The sequence below is a fragment of the Hyperoodon ampullatus genome (assembly GCF_949752795.1).
Source record: "Hyperoodon ampullatus genome assembly, chromosome: 18".
Taxonomy (NCBI): domain Eukaryota; kingdom Metazoa; phylum Chordata; class Mammalia; order Artiodactyla; family Ziphiidae; genus Hyperoodon; species Hyperoodon ampullatus.
Genome location: NC_136931.1, coordinates 10,230,540 through 10,247,317, shown reverse-complemented (window position 1 = coordinate 10,247,317; position 16,778 = coordinate 10,230,540). Strand labels below are relative to the sequence as shown.

The following is a 16,778-nucleotide window of genomic DNA, read 5'->3' as shown; positions in this document are numbered from 1 at the left end:
TGGTGCACGGGCTTAGTTGCTCCCCGGCATGTGTGATCTTTACGGACCAGGGATCGAACCCGTGTCCCCTGCATTGGCAGGCGGATTCTTAACCACTGCGCCCCCAGGAAGTGCTGATTTTTTAAATTGTCAAGTATACATGCTGGGATAAACACACGGAGGTTTTAGTACAGTTCATAAGGTTTATTGCTCTTGGAATAATGTTTTCTTTGTTTTTAGAGTCATATTCACTTTGTTTATTTTATGAATGAAAGGACAAGCAAGCCCTTTTATAGTTTGTTTATAGTTCATTGTCAGTGTCATCTGCTTTGTTAGTCAGAGGTTTGAGAATGTTTACCCATTCAGCTCATTTATTAAGAAAAACAAAATGTGGTTGACGCCCATGAATGCAACTAAGAGGTTATTTATGGTTTTTAGGATGACAAAGTAGCCGGCTTTAACCCTGTCTCTGGTTTTTCGTTTTTGCTTTTCTTTCTCTGTGCAGGTGTTGGTGTTAATATGCCCGTGCACAAACATTTATTGAGGGCCTGCAGTGCTGTTGGGGTTAAGGATAACAGCGTTGAATAAAACACAGTACCTGCACTCATGGGCTTCTAGGTAGAGAAACAGACCATAAAGGGATAATTAAGTTTAATATTTAATGTAATGTCAGGTTATAAATGCAGTGCAGGACAGTAAAGCAGAGTGAGGGGCCAGGAGTTGACAGCGTGGGTTATTTCAGATTGGGTGGTCAGCAGAGACCTCTCTAAAGTTGTGACATTTGATCCAGGATCTGAAGGAAGTAAAATAGTAAGCTGTGCAAAAGTCAGGGGAAGTACTTTCTACGCATGTGCAAAGGAAGTAGGAACGTGCCTGGAGGATTCTAGGATCAGCAGGGATGCTAGTGTGGCCGGAAGGCCGTGAAGGGTGAGGAGGTTGCCCAAGGGGCTCAGAGTCAGTGGTGACATGAGAGGGTTTGAGCCAGAATGACACAGGTTGATTGATTTTTTTAACATGTCACTGGGCTTTGGGGTGATGTACAGACTGCATTCATTCATTCACGTATTTGTGAAGTGCCCCACTGTCAGAGGTACTGGGCGTCTGGTGTTAAGGAAAAACAGGTGTTGCCACTGTCCTTGTAGGGCTTTCAGCTGAGGGTGGAAGACAGCTCAATCCAAAGAAAGGTAAACATCAGTGTAAACTTGAAATGATGCAAAGTGGTACGAAAAAAGTATGTGGCCCTCCAAAGTGGTGAATAATGCCAGGGAGGTGGGGGACACTTGGGAGTCCCCAAGAAGAGGTGACCGAGCTGAGATCTCAAGGAAGATCAGGGGAAGGTGGGAGAAGGGTCTAACCGGGCAGAGGGGGTGGCCCGTGCAGTGGCCCTGGGGCGGGGGCAGGAGGGTGTGAGGGGAGACAGTCAGGTGCCTGGAGCAGAGTATGAACGGGGTCGGACCATCCTTGCCAAGACCGCCTTCATTCTCTGAAAGCCGTGGAAGGTTTCTTGCCATCCGAAGAAATAGACCACGGTCTGTTTAAGAGAATGTGCGGTGTTCTGGACTGAGAAGTTATGAAAGTCAAGAAAAGGGAGATTTACTTCTGTTTTTTCAAGCAGAATTTCAAGTTCAGTATATTTCAAATGAACTCTTGTCCTGATCTCACTGGATTCATTATTTTGAGTTAAATTAAAAAACAAAACAAAACAGGGCCCACTTTTTTCCAGTTATCTTAGCATCTTTCTAACTCCAAAGTTAAAAAATCTAATAACCTCCACTAGGTGGTATAGAGCAATCTTCAGAGATGTGCAGAGAGCGAATGGTAATACATGCATATGGTTTGAATCTTCATCAAGTGTGTAAAACGAAAAGTGAAAGTCCTCTACAATTCTTCTCTTGGGAAGTAAACATCATTAACTGTTTCTTGCGTGTTCTTCCAGAAAAAGGTTGTGCATACCACACAACACACCTACATACTGTTATGTACCTCGATGTTTTTTCACTTACTGCTAGAGGAGGTTTTTTTTCTTATCAGTGCATAGAGGCCACCCTCATTGCTTTTAGCTGCTGTGTGATACTCCATCACGTGCTTATGCTGTCATTATTTAACCAGTGTCCCTTTTTGGTGGACGTGGAGGTTGTGGTCATTGTTCTGCTCTAACAAGTGATGCTCTCTGCAAGTTCAGTCTCTCTCACATTTTCATCCAAAATTGACTCTAATCTCTGCTGCAGTGAGCGTTCTTGGTACATGCTTTTGTGAATACACCGTTGGGCAGAATCTTCGCAGTGGACCCATTGATTCAAAGGGCAGATGGATTTAAAGCTTGGGTAGCTGTTTCCAGTTTTCATCTAGTAAGTTGGGCCAATTTCTGCCTCCACCGAAAATGTTAGAATGGAACCTGGGATCGAGCAGCAGGGAGTATCAAACTCATAAAATTTTGCCCATGTGACATGATATTTAGACTAAAAAAATCAAATTCCAGCGGCACTCGTGATACTGTCAGAACCATCTTGGACAAAGTGATACTAATGTTTAAACCAGACTCGGAAGATAATGCCCAAACCCAGTTATCTACGCATTTTAAAAGTTGTCTTCCTTTCCCGTCATATATGAGGACAGATTCATCTGGATTTATCCCATTATCACTCTTGTTTGATGCGTAGGGGCAGAAATTTCTGGATCTGCCCTCATTCATTAACTGTGGGACTTTGGAAAGTCTCTTGATCTATTTGGTGCCCCCGTTTTCTTGTCTCTAAAAGAGGAGGTTGAACAGGATGATCTCAAAGACCCGCCATTTAGTTTTCCTTTCTTGCTTTCTAAGCCGTAACTGGGTCCCTGTGAGTCAGTTTCAGAAGCCCGCATTTATCATGGTGTAGATTCATTCTTGCGTCGATCAACTTGAGGACGACCAGCAAACAACGCCCCCACGGGAAGAATTATCCAAAAATATTCGCCGTCAGGGATGTGAATAGAGGAAATGGGAAAGAAAACCAAACTTACACTCACGTGGAGTTTCAAATGTGCACACCAGGTTTTAGAGGTTGTAGACTGAAGAACCTCAACCCTTTTATCATCTCTTGTCTGTTCACTGGTTCTCTGTGAACCCCATTGGACCACATTCCTCACTCCCCCTAGATTCTGATTATGGAAGCTCCGATTTAGCACCAAAAGCCGTCATTACCATTCCGCCTCATTGCACCGTTACCAGAGTACAGAGTGTGTGAGAAGCTGCCTCAGCGACCTGCGTGGAGCCGCCTCCCCGTGCCCTGTCCCCATGTCCCCATGTCCCCACCCTGGGTCTGTGCTAGTTGGTTTCCTCCAGGCCTTTCCTTACCTGGTCTCTGCATAGGGGTTTTGTCTGGCACGTTCGTAGATGCCACCGTCTTGTGCTTCTCGAGGTCCGTACTTTATCTGGCATGAATCACATCACAAACAGAGCCAGGAAGGTACTGCAACACAGCGGCGCCGTGCCGGAGATTCTCACAATGATCCAGAGTTTTTTGTTGCAGCAAAAGCTCCCTCCGAAGTCTTTGGGCGTTTAGCTTAGCATCGGCTCACACGTGCCGAGGCTCTGGGAATGGAGTTCCTCCCCGCCTGGTGTTTCTCTTCTGGCCCTGCCCAAATCGCTGCGTCCCCGACGCTCATGTCTGCCTCCAAGCCAGTGGAATGTAACTCTCACGTCCACCAGCCGGCATCTAACAGCCACCATTTATTGCGTCCCTGTCATGTGTCCTGTCCTGGTCAGGACCTTTTGTATCCCTTTTATTTATTTAAATTAAATTAAATTTAAGTTTTTTGTCTGCGCTGGGTCTGCGCTGCTGTGTGCGGGCTTTCTCTAGTTGTGGCAAGCGGGGGCTGCTCTTCATTGCGGTGCGCGGGATTCTCACTGCGGTGGCTTCTCGTTGTGGAGCACGGGCTCTAGGTGCGCGGGCTTCTGTAGTTGTGGCTCGCAGGCTCTAGAGTGCAGGCTCAGTAGTTGTGGTGCACAGGCTTAGTTGCTCCGCAGCATATGGGATCTTCCTGGACCAGGGCTCAAACCTGAGTCCCCTGCATTGGCAGGCGGATTCTTAACCACTGTGCCAGCAGGGAAGCCCCTGTGTCCCTTAATTTAAGAGGATGCAAAAGCCTGCTTTTCCGCATTTCACAGGGGAGCCAGTGAAGGTTCAGAAAGGTGAAGGGACTCCCCCAGAGTCACACGGCTGGTGAGCGCGGAGGCGGGTCCCGGCGGGTCCCGGCGGGTCCATCTGGCCTCCACCCCACGGCCCAGCTTTTCTACCACGTCCAGCCTCGTATGTGCGCGTTACCTGTCCCAGGCTTCGCTTTAAAAGTTGCTAGATGCTATTGGAGTGTCAGGATTAATCATATTTGTGAGAGGAAGCTGCTCTGATGTCCGTTATTTATTGTCCCAAGCAATCGCTTTTCATTCAAGATGTCCTTTATGGAGTCCTCAGGACACTTTGTGGGGGAGATCCAGCCCTTTCGTAAGATATAACTTAAATGGCACCACATTTCACATGGAATTATATTAACAGCATATATGTAATTACTACTACTACTGATTATTTCAAGGGGAAATGCCCTCCTGCTGAGATGTTTTAGATGCTCCAAAGTCAGAAATAAGAGAAGCATTGAAAATAATTAAAATTGGGCAATGTGGACAGTGCAGAAATGCACTACCCTCTTAAAAGGCCAATCCATTTAGCATAATTAAAAAGGGAGGGAGGAGGGGGGGTCCATGAGCCCCCCGTTATATTGAAGTACAGAACCTCTGGAAGTGAGGTTCCTGCCTGTGTTGCTAGCAGTAACCGTATGCGGATGTGGTTTACCTCATTCACCTCCTCAAGCGGACGACTCGCTCATGTCCCTTACTTCTAAGACAAATGCCTCATTTTCTCCTGGGTGTTTCAAGGACCCCAGATGGCTGGCTGAGTAGGAAGTTCATCTTCCTATTTTGGGGATGGAGTGGCTTCTCTTTTACTCAGCAGCACTGTCTGTACGTGAAAACTCCCTGTGCGTTCTCCAAGTCTGGGACTCAGATAGGTGTGTCTGAATCCCTGCAGTGCTGTGGCTTACTCTTTCCTAAGTACTTACCGGAGTGGGCTTTTGTCGCTCTGTGTCTGGAGGTCTGGCACACCCCACACTCCATCCTGAGATCTGAAGATCTCCAAGGGGTGTGGTCTGAGAAGAACAATAGATGATTATCTATCAAAATGCACCTCATACACAGCCACAACAAGACTCCAGCATCCCAACGGAGGGCTTTTGAAATTGGGGCTCCCTCCTCCCTCTTATTTATTATAGGTTCTAAATTTTGGATCTCTAAAACTTCTGGTCCTGGGGAGGAAGGAGATTGATCAGAGCTGGAGCAGGTGGCCTGCGGTCGCCCAGGCACCTACCAGTGTGTGCGGGGAGGAAAAGGTCTGGGGCCGTGGCTGGGGTGGAAGGGGGATTCAGAGAGGGCACGGGATTGTTTTGAGTGCCCAGCCTGCCTCACGTGTACCAGGCCTTACTTGAACCTGCTTATCGTGTAAAGGGTGACATGGGCAGTGTCAGAGAGCTAGCTGGCCTGTGGAGGCTGCCCGTTAGTGAATGGGGGGCCCAGGAATGTTGTGAAGCTCCAGCATCTCCTGGGGATTGAGATGACAGTGAGGTGGGCAGGCCTGGAAGAGGGGCTGACGGCCCCCCCGCCACCGTGGAGTTATTAGGTGACCCACTCCTGATTCTCCAGAGTGTATCTTGGATCCATCCCCCTATCAGAAGGGAGGAGGGACCCAAGTATGTTGAGGTTGGCGAGAAGGCTTGGTCCCTGAGAAAGACTGCAAGCCCAGGCTTTCCTAACTTGTCTTTTTTTTTTTTTTTTTTTTTTTTTGCGGTACACAGGCCTCTCACTGTTGGGGCCTCTCCTGTTGCGGAGCACAGGCTCCGGACACGCAGGCTCAGCGGCCATGGCTCACGGGCCCAGCCGCTCCGTGGCATGTGGGATCTTCCCGGACCGGGGCACAAACCCGCGTCCCCTGCATCGGCACGCGGACTCTCAACCACTGCGCCACCAGGGAAGCCCCTAACTTGTCTTTTTATTTGGCCTAGACTTCAGGTCTTCCCAGCGACTGGTTAGGATGACATACCATTGGCCAGGAGCACACAATACGGATCCGGCTCAGCCACTCTTGTGTTTTCTTGGGTTATCTAACCAAGATTTCCAAAAGGTCTGGAAAAGGCAGGCAGTGTGGTCTCCAAGATGCCTCTTGGGCATATGTCTTTTGGGGAGGCAAGTCATCTCCAGTTGATAAACATGGCTCTAAAATATGCTGCATTATATTGGCAAAGGTTAGAAGCAAATACACTCTGTGACCTTGGGCAAGTTTCTTCTCTAAACCTTAGTTTCTTCATGTGTAAGATCTAAATACTAATATCTGTGCCAGGAGATTCAGGTACCTATGAGTATTAAGGCATTGACTGTATGTGTATTTAACATGTTGCTGGTGATAGATTCAGTGTTCAATTAAATGTTAGCTGCTGCTATTAATTATAATTTCTTTTTTTTTTTTTTTTTTTTTTTTTTTTTGCGGTACGCGGGCCTCTCACTGTTGTGGCCTCTCCCCTTGCGGAGCACAGGCTCCAGATGCGCAGGCTCAGCGCCATGGCTCACGGGCCTAGCCGCTCTGCAGCATGTGGGATCTTCCCAGACCGGGGCACGAACCCTTGTCCCCTGCATCGGCAGGCGGACTCTTAACCACTGCGCCACCAGGGAAGCCCTATAATTTCTTTTTAAAAAATGTTTATTTGATATTGGAGTACAGTTAATTTATATTGTGTTAGTTTCAGGTATACATCAAAGTAATTCAGTTATACATATAACCATTCTTTTTCAGATTCTTTTCCCATAGAGGTTATTACAGAATATTGAGTAGAGTTCCCTGTGCTCTACAGTAGGTCCTTGTAGGTTATCTATTTTATATATGGTCATGTGGACATGTTAATCCCAAACTCCTAATTTATCCCCCCCCAGCCTTTCCCCTTTGGTAACCATGAGTTTGTTTTTGAAGTCTATGAGTCTGTTTCTGTTTTGTAAATAGGTTTATTTGTATCATCTTTTTAGACTCCACATATGAGTGATATCATATGATATTTGTCTTTCTCTGACTGACATCACTTACTATGATAATCTCTAGACCCATCCACATTGTTGCAAATGGCATTATTTCGGTTTTTTATTTGTGGCTGAGTAATACTCCATTGTATATATGTACCACATCTTCTTTATCCATTTCTCTGTCAGTGGACATTTAGGTTGCTTCCGTGTCTTGGCTATTGTGAATAGTGCTGCAGTGAACATTGGGGTACATGTATCTTTTCGAATTATGGTTTTCTCCAGATACATGCCCAGGAGTGGGATTGCTGGGATTAACTGTTCAATTAAATGTTAGCCACAGCTATTAATAATAATTTCTTATTCATACAGGAAAGTACCAAGTGATGCTTACTTTTCTTAACCTCTCCAAGTGGCTGAAAGAGGAGCTGTAGGGAGGGTGTTTATCAGCATGATACCAATGGAGTTGCAATTAATTCTTTTTCTGTCTTCATACGTCTGGACTCCTACATTTTAATAGATGTGTATTTAGTTTGTTGATGAGTATTTTCCAGTGGAGCTCGTATTAGCACTCAACTGTCATTTGAAAAGCCATCTTAATTATTTATGTGATTGCTTTTTCTTTTGTATTTACAAAGAAATATACTTTGCATATATTTAGGAAAGATGATTAAGGGATCAGTCATCAGGAACAGCAAGCAGCGGTTTATATCAGAATGGTTATTGAGAAAGCAGGGAGACGAGGGGTAAGAGGAAAGATTGATTAGTCAGAGGTAATGGAATATGCATATGTTAGGGAGAGAAGAGCGCATGCTCAGCTGATTGTCGCCACACGGTTTGATGCTGGAGAGAGTGAAGTGTTGTAATTATCCTAGCTTTCAATAGCGTTGATACCGGGTCTATTTATCTAGTTGGAGTGAAGCCATGTGGAAAGGTGACAGTATTATGTCATATTGCAGCCTCATTGATAAGCATCGGAAGTAGTGATTTCACTGTTATTTCCAGGTATGGAGTACTTGGTACCAGCCAACGTATTAGGCACGTGGGTTCCAACACTTTGCTCTGCTTTTACTAGATCCCGACAACCTGTTTTCATGACATGATATTAAGGAGTGACGGGGAGGATGCTGAGTAAAAAATTGGACTTTTAAGAACCACTGGAGAAATCCAGCTGCTTTCATGCTCTCTCCAATCCACTCAGTGACTTTACGATCCTGTATGTCTTTGATGTTCGTGGGAATTTCCCCCATTCTCCTTTGATAATAGGAGCTTAAATCCCATAATTTGCCTTTGCAGATCGAAGGCCTTAGGTGCGATGCCTTCTTTTATGTGATGTGTGTGTGTGTGTGTGTGTGTGTGTGTGTGTGTCGGCGGGGCGGGGGCGGGGAGTCATGCAGCGCATGGGGTGGGTGATCTACGAGCCTGATGCCTGTCTAAGCAGGTGACTTGGATTGGAAAAGCTGATCGTTATTCAACGCATCACAAGTTGTAAGGCTCATCCCCATTGTTTTGAATGATCTCTAGCTAAACAAAAATATAAAAACTATTAATATCATTAACAGTTATAGATTATTGGGAAAAGTTCATCCTACATCAGCCATTAGATTTGTTCCTCATTTCTTTGCTTTAAAAATTGTTTTTATGTATAGTATTGGATTTTCAATAAGTAAAGTATGGTATAAACAAGTCTGCAAACCAGCAAGAACTATATAAACCACTTGCTTTAATCAATAAGCGAGCGAGCCTGCACATACACACACACACACACACACACACATACACACACGCCTAAAGGGTCTAGAGTTCTCCCTTGGGACATTTTTGTTTACAAAATGTCGTCTTATTATCACCCGCAGGTGGGGTTGGCTATTCATAGCTGTCTGTACTAGGCACTCTGCTTAGCACTTAGCAGTAAAATATTTATGTCATGTGTTAAACCCATCTTGCAGATGAGGCATTAGAGGCTGGAAGAGGGGGAGAGCCTTGCCTGAGCTCACACAGCTACATGGTAGATCCAAGATTTGAAGCCATATCTCCTGACCCCAATGCCATCTTGTTACCCAATCCAAAATTACTGGTGTGTGTTGTGTCGGAGGGCTGGCCTTACTTTTTCAAGGACTTAGCCAAAGACTGTCTTCGTAGGGATTTGCCTGCTTCTCTGTTCATTATGTAAGGGTCCCTGTGGTTACCTAGGGAAGAGGGCTTCCTGGGCGGCTTCTTGTAACTCGATGGAGTTGATGAACCTCCCCTCCCCCGAGGAAGCTCTTCCCAGACTTCCATTTCAAGTGGTATGTGGTGTATGTACTCCTGCACTGAAGCTGCCTCTTTGACCTTCCTCATCATAGGCTCAGGAAGGATTCTTTATCAGATGATAAATTATTCATTCCTCTCATAGACATAATTGGTTGCTAAAATATTCTGAGTTTCCTCTGTCTCCAGAATGCCTAAAACTTGTGATTGGTCCTTCTCCTCTAAGTTTTGCATTTCATTTCTCATTCTGAAAACTTTGCATTGACTTAATCTCGCCTGTTATTCATTGTCTTTGATCACCGTCTTCGTGTCTTCTTTTTGTCTGTGTGTGTGTGTGTTTCGGTTTTTTTCACTCAGTCTTGAACTGAATATTTCATACTTTATATCCACTGTAACCTTCGCCTAACGAGGGCTGTGATTTACTGCTGAGTTTTAAAGAGTGAAAGTCAAGCCTACGTGGATAGCTCCAAAGCATCACTCCCAATCATGTGAAACTCAATGCAGATGCATTCTTTCATTAATATGGGGCCCCCTGAGTTCTTGTTAAACAGTTTTGACGTGCTTGGAAGAGATGGATTTCATCTTCAGATGGTGTTCAGCCAGTGGTCGAAGGTTCTGCTTCTGGCCACTAGGCATTTAGGGTCCATTATTTAAGCGGGAAAAAGTATGCTTGAGATTGTTTTTCATATTTATTATGGGGGCATTTACAGAGAGTCTCAGACGTAGCAGTTGTTAGATTAAACAGAGACGAGAAGCAGTCCCTGTGCCAATAACATCTTCCAGGCAAGGACAAATAGAGATAGAGCCGTAAACGAGGCAGCCAGTCTCAGGACGGGGCAGCTCACGCTACAGAAGGTTAAGGTTTATTTTCATCATATATTTAAAATAGACTAAGTTTTAATTTATAGGCAGGCAGCCTGGAGGAGTAGACGGAGCCCCAGCCCTAGAGTCACACAGACCTGGGATTGAATCCTGTGCTCACTGGGTATCCCTGGGCACATTTGGTTATGTCTTTGAACCTTGGTTTATTTACCTGCAGAATGGGAACGGTGCTGATAATGGCCCTCAGCGTTCATCAGGTTGAACTGAAGTAACGAATACACTCTCTTGTACAGAACCCGGCACGTAGTAAAGACTCTGAAAAAAAAAAAAATTGGTAGTTTCAGGAGGGGGTTACTTGTTCAACACAGATCCCTAAATTAGGCAGATACTCTCAGAAATCTTGTGGGAAAATGTGTTTCCTCTTATACCTTTTTTTAAATATATATAAATGATCAGAGTCCCAGGAAACAGCCGAGCCTCTCTCCATCTTCCGTCACTGTGTCAGGTAGTACTGAGATGAGCCGAGGTGAGGAACTGGGGGCTCCTTCCGTCTCTAGGGCGTGAGGTCAGGGCGGGGAGGTGGCTGTCTGTATCCCCGGCGCCCACGTCCTGGTATGGAGCTGGCTGGGGTCCGCAGAGGCCGTGGTTAGTGCCAGAGAGACTTGGGGTTGGCAGAACCAACTCTGTGTACCTGGGGCGCTCGCCTGGAACTAGCCCCTGCCCCTTAGCCAGCTGGGGGGTGCAGATGTGACTGATTTTGAAGACCTTAGAAGTGCCGTGGTAGTTTTAACATCTGTCCACGCATTCTCTGCTACGCCTCCCTTTCAGAGGCGGAGCCTAATTCTCATCTCCTCAAGTGTGGGCTCGTCTTAGTGACTCAGTCTTCATGAATAGAAGGTGGCTGAATTGACCGAGTATGACTTCCAGGAAGGGTCTTAAAAGGCCGGTGGCTTCCTCCTTGCTTGCTGTCCTGGATCACGCACTGCAGGGAAGCCAGCTGCCATGCTGGGAGGATGCTCAGGCGTCCCTGAGGGGAGCCCGTGTGATAAGGAGCCAAGCCCCATGTGACAAGCCTCTCGAGTGAGCCCTCCTAGACTGCTCTGAGCCCGTCAGGCCTGCAGGTGACTGCAGCTGACAGATCAGAGGCACCCTCATCAGAGATCTCGAGTCAGAGCCATCCCAATTCCTGACCTGTAGAATCTTAGTGAAAAACCAAATGCTTACTGTCTTAAGCCACTGCACTTTGGGGACAGGGGTGACATAGCCGTGGGTAACAAACACAGGGGTCATGGCCTCAGGGGAGAAGGATCTCAGACAGAAACTGGACAGTAAGCTCCAAGGACAAGGCATGAGGACTCACCCGGCGATTGCCTCTAAGTGCAGGGAGTCCTAAGTTCTTAGGGTGGCGTCAACCATCCAGGTCCCCGTGTCCAGCCTTTTCCCAACGTGCAGACCAGTTAAACAGCTTCCCTGAAGCGAGCGCACCCGGCTTTCGCTTACACTCTTCCAGGGATGGGTAAGCTCCTCCCTCCCAAGACAGTCCATCCTGTTTCTGTGCACCTCTGAATTAGAAAGTTCTCCCTTATACTGAAGCGAGAATCTTCCTCCAGGCGTCTTCCACCCACTGGCCCTGATCCTGCCCTCCGAGTTCCTCTGGGCTGCCTTCTCATCAGAGCCCACCTAACGCTCACATCTCTCAAATTCCCTAAATAATAAATCCAAAGTTATTGAAGGCATCTGGCTACTAAAAGTTGGCAGTGAGGCTGGCCCCTCATTTCTTTGCAACCTGTGTCCCTCTTTTATTATTGGAGTTTGGAATGCACATGGCAAGGCTTTAGCAGCTGGGGAGAATCCTGTCCGCTCTGGTCCCCTTCAGCAGGTACCAGGTGCAGAGCCCGGACCCACTGGGCCTTCCCTGGAGTTAAGGCATCAGTGCAAACAAAGTGCAGAGTCTCCTTTTAAATGACTGAAGAATACTGCCCTCATTTACCGGGCAGTTCTCAGATTCTAATTGTTCCAGCCACAATGCGATCTGTAAACTGGGTGGCTGGAAGAAACTTCAATGCATCTTTGTAATGGCTTTGTTGTTGTTTATTGAGAGGGACTAATTAACTTTGATTATTGCACTAATATTATGGCACTTTGACAGCCCTTCAGATTTATGACTCTGGGAAAATATAAACAAATGAAATGCAGGTGCTGGAGCAGAAAGAATAAGTTATTACTGAACTTTAATTACTTGGAATGTGTAGCCAGGAGAGAATTAGTTGATGAATTACAGGATGCTTGAAATGTACATCAAATTGTGAGCAATATGCAGACAAAAATGAAAAGGGGGGCTGAGAGGGTGCTGTTTTTAAGGCAGGAAAGGATAGGGCACATCTGTAATGATCAGAATGGTGTTTCATTGATTAATCCCTATTTCCAGGGGGGCAGAAATTTACACGGTGCTATTCAAAGCATGGTCCCTGACCCACACTGTCAGCATCACCTGAGAACCTGTTAGAAATGCAAATTCTTGGGCCCCACTGGAGACCTCCTGGATCAGAAATTCTGGAGGTGGAGTCCAGCACTCTGTGTCTCACCGTCCCTCCAGGAGATTCTGATGTGCTGCTCTGCAATTCTCATGCTGTTTGATTTTTTTTTTTTTTAATAAAAGGGCAGGTACAGATTTTTACCTCTGTTTACCAAAATCAGGTGTTCTTACAAGCTCGTTCACCAACTAACCCAGAAATTTTCAGACTGTTTAAAAAAATTGTATAAATATTTATTAAACATCTATCTTGTACTATTTATTAAACATTTATTTTGTACTATGTGTAATGGGTGATATGTCAGTTTAGAATGTAGTAAGTCCCCTACATGCGAACCTTCAAGTTGCGAACTTTCAAAGATGCGTAAGTTAGTTCACGTGTGTGGCGTACATTGTCACCTGGCGTGCATCCTCTACAAGTGGATGTGCTTTTGTGAAATTTACAGTACTGTATAGAGTACAGTAGTACGGCATCTTTATTTGAAGCCCAGGATGTCCGGAAGCAAGCGTAAAAACAGCGGTGTATAGCCGATTGTGTTAGTTGGGTACCTAGGCTAACTGTGTTGGACTTATGAACAAATTGGACTTATGAATGCACTCTCGGAATGGAACTCATTTGTGTGTACGGGACTTACTGTATTATCATTGCCCTCAAGGACTTGACAAGTGAGGCGATACCCCCAAACTGTAACCCGTTCTGGGACCCGGTGAGCATGGTAAGCGTGGTGGTCTTAGGACTCACGAAAGATGCTTTTCACACGTGCTTCAAAGCAGGATCCTTGAAGAAGGCAGTGTTGGCAGGCTGCAGTCAGCTCTGGTGGTGAGGGCACATTCCAGTGGGAGGAAGGGCACGAGCAGAGCATGAAAGCGTGTCCTGGGAGCGGCGCATAGTCAGCTTTGGCTGGAGTGGGATGCGGGTGTCTCTGGAGGCCGGAACCTGCCTTTTGAAACCAGATCATTGAAGACCTTGGATTCTGTCCTTTTAGGAGACTGGGCTTTCTTCCCTCGGTCCTGCCAGCCACTGAAGGATCCCCACGGGGGTGATGCAGTCCACACATAGCGATGCAGAAAGACAGATGCTCAGGCTGAATCAGAGAGGGAGTGTGGAGGCCGGGAGACACGTGAGCTGTGCTCCGGATAAGCGGTGGTTAAAGTGGCAGTTCTGAGCTGGAAAGGCTGAGAAGGATGCTGAATACACTTGCTTGTTTTCTGACATTTAAATCCATGAACTGAGTCCCAAAGGAGAAAGATAATCATCCCTTCCAACGTTTCCTTCTCTGAGAACCTTTAACAGATTGGGGGGGGACATGTTCCTCCTTCTCAGAAACTCTGTGAAAATAGAGCAAAACGTGTTTACTTACCCGCAGCCCTCTCTCAGGAGTAGGGGTGACCGTTTATTCTTCAAACCAAGAAAAGCTGAGAGTCACAGAGTCATAATAATTATACCAGGAGAACAGGCATCAGCAAGGAGGGAAACCGGGACGTCTGAGCAGCCCTCTCGGGTGCGGTTACGCCAATAACCTGAGCAGGCCACCCATGGGTGTCTGGGCCTGGCTGGGCTTGATAACGAAGAGGTCAAGTCTGGCTTCTGATGGGGCAGGTTGAGCCTCACACCGGCCTTCGTCCCTGTAGTTCTGGGTCCTCTCCTAATTTTTCCTTTTAAGAACTTGCTGTTTCCGTTCCCACAGAAGCCCGGCCAGACTCCAGCCCAAGGTTGTCTCCATTCCTTGGAGAGTTGCAAAATTAACTGTGACTCCAGATCTTTTGTGGAGTTTCTGTTCCAGAGACCCTTCCTTTCGTGTGATTTCTCTCACCGCCCGGAACCTTCCAGATCCCCCCCTCTTATGGATAGTGCTGTGTACTTGAGGAACAGAAATGCATTCTTGATGTTCGGCTGAGCCAGACCCTCCCCAGTGTTAAATCTACCCAGAATTTGTAGAACGCCGTTCAGAACTAAACAGTGGTCATTCAGAATTGCCTTCTGTTTGGGATGGTTCACGGCTTGTCTGGTCTGTGAACGTGGATGAGGGAGAGCTGGTTAAATGTTTATTTTCAGCCCTGGGTAAATCTGCAATATTGGAGGAGATGGTGGGGCACATGGCAGTGACGTTAGTGATCAAAGTGCTGTCGCAGGCTTGCTGGCCTCCTTGCAGACCTGCCAACACAGACAGTTTTTCAGAGACATCATAGAAAAGCAGGAATAATTCTACATTACTTTAAGGCATCTGTGAAAAAAATAAAGTTCTTTTTAGTCATATATGAGCCACTGGGTTTGACATAACTCTTTTAGCCATTACTTTTAGGGGATCCTGCAAAGATATGAGCCAGTTTATGCAAGAGTGTTATAATGGAAAATTCAGACATGAATTAGTGAAGTCGTTTGTTTTTTGGGGAAAGTTTTGAATTACAGGATCACATTTGGGGTAAACTGTGTTTGTAAAGTGGTAGCATTTGGGGATGGGAAAGGACTTTCTGAGATCATCCAGTTTAACTCTCCCACTTGACAGGTGGGAAAACTGAGGCCCAGAGAGGATAACTCACCCATCCAGTGTTACTTAGGCAGTGATGACTTCTTTTTTTTTTTTTTTTTTTTTGCGGTACGCGGGCCTCTCACTGTTGTGGCCTCTCCTGTTGCGGAGCACAGGCTCTGGATGCGCAGCCTCAGCGGCCATGGTTCGTGGGCCCAGCCGCTCCGCGGCATGTGGGATCTTCCCGGACCGGGGCACGAACCCGTGTCCCCTGCATCGGCAGGTGGACTCTCAACCACTGCGCCACCAGGGAAGCCCAAATGATGCCTTCTTTTGAGACAAAGTGTCATACTGCCCATTTGCGTACTGTGGAAAAAAAATGTGTATATGTTTTTTAAAAGAACATAGAATTGCCTGTAAGACAGGAATAGAAGCACCCAACACTTCATGCTCAATTGGGCGGCTAGTTTAATTCTCCTTATTTTGATGATGATGATGATGAGGATGATGATGCTATAATAATAGTAATGGTAGTAGTGGCATTGTGTGCCAGTCACGGTGTGGAACACTTTAAATGCCTTAATCCAGTTCATTTTTATGACAACCCTGTGAGGTAGGTAATAGTATGAATCCTATTTTCAGATGAAATGAGGCACAGAGAAGTTTAGGAACTTGTCGAAGCCCACATAGCAAAGAAGCAGAAGAGACGAACTGCTGTAGGAGGACAGGAGCCTTGCCTGTTGTGTTCCTCTCGGTATTTGCCCGGCGTGTTGCACAGTGCCTGGCCATTGGGAGGGACTGAGGTAGTGTTTGTTGGGTGCATGACTGAAGGTTGACCGTTGAGCCTTGGGGTTATAACCCGGGAGGCAGTACCCTGTCACTGTGGGAAGGGATGCTTGGGTTGGTCTGCTTTTGGAAAAGCAGAAGGTACACATAACCAGAATATTCTTCTGGAGTGCTCAGCTGTGTCAGTCGATTTTCGTGTCGGTGCCGCTGAATTCCCCGCAATTCTTCAGCTACCTGCTGGCTTGTTGAAGATGGACTCGTTCACGGGACGTGGTGTGAAGCGCCTTGCGTCCCAGTTCTTTGAAAATCAGTAGCCCCGGTTTGGGCATTCTCAGTCGGCCAGCTCCCTTCGCTGTTCTGGAGAAGTGGCAGCCGGCTCACAAATCACCTTGATTTTGAAGGATGGAAAAGTGGATCAGCTGGAAAGGCACAGCCCAAGGAGTCCGTGGAAGGGCTTGTGGGTACATCCAGGAGCCTTCTGGTCTTTACTTGGAGAGTGTGTGTGATCGAGAGAGAGAAGGTTGACCAGAAATCAGTAACTTCTTGTTTTTTTAAAAAAATAATTAATTAATTTAAAATTTATTTTAATTTTTATATATTTATTTTTGGCTGCGTTGGGTCTAAGTTGTTGCATGGGGGCTTTCTCTAGTTGCGGTGAGCAGGAGCTACTCTTTGTTGCTGTGTGCGGGCTTCTCATTGCGGTCGCTTCTCTTGTTGAGCACGGGCTCTAGGCACACAGGCTCAGTAGTTATGGCTTGCGGGCTCAGTAGTTGTGGCTTGCGGGCTCAGTAGTTGTGGCTCGTGGGCTCTAGAGCGCAGGCTCAGTAGTTGTGGCGCACGGGCTTAGTTGCTC

General features: G+C 46.5%; 1 protein-coding gene across 1 annotated transcript in view; it reads left to right on the top strand.

The window, feature by feature from the left end:
* WWOX (WW domain containing oxidoreductase) overlaps positions 1 to 16,778 on the top strand; it is a gene marked incomplete at both ends in the record, with an annotated part of 983,966 nt that overhangs the window by 61,333 nt on the left and 905,855 nt on the right. The gene's annotated exons all lie outside the window — the stretch shown is intronic.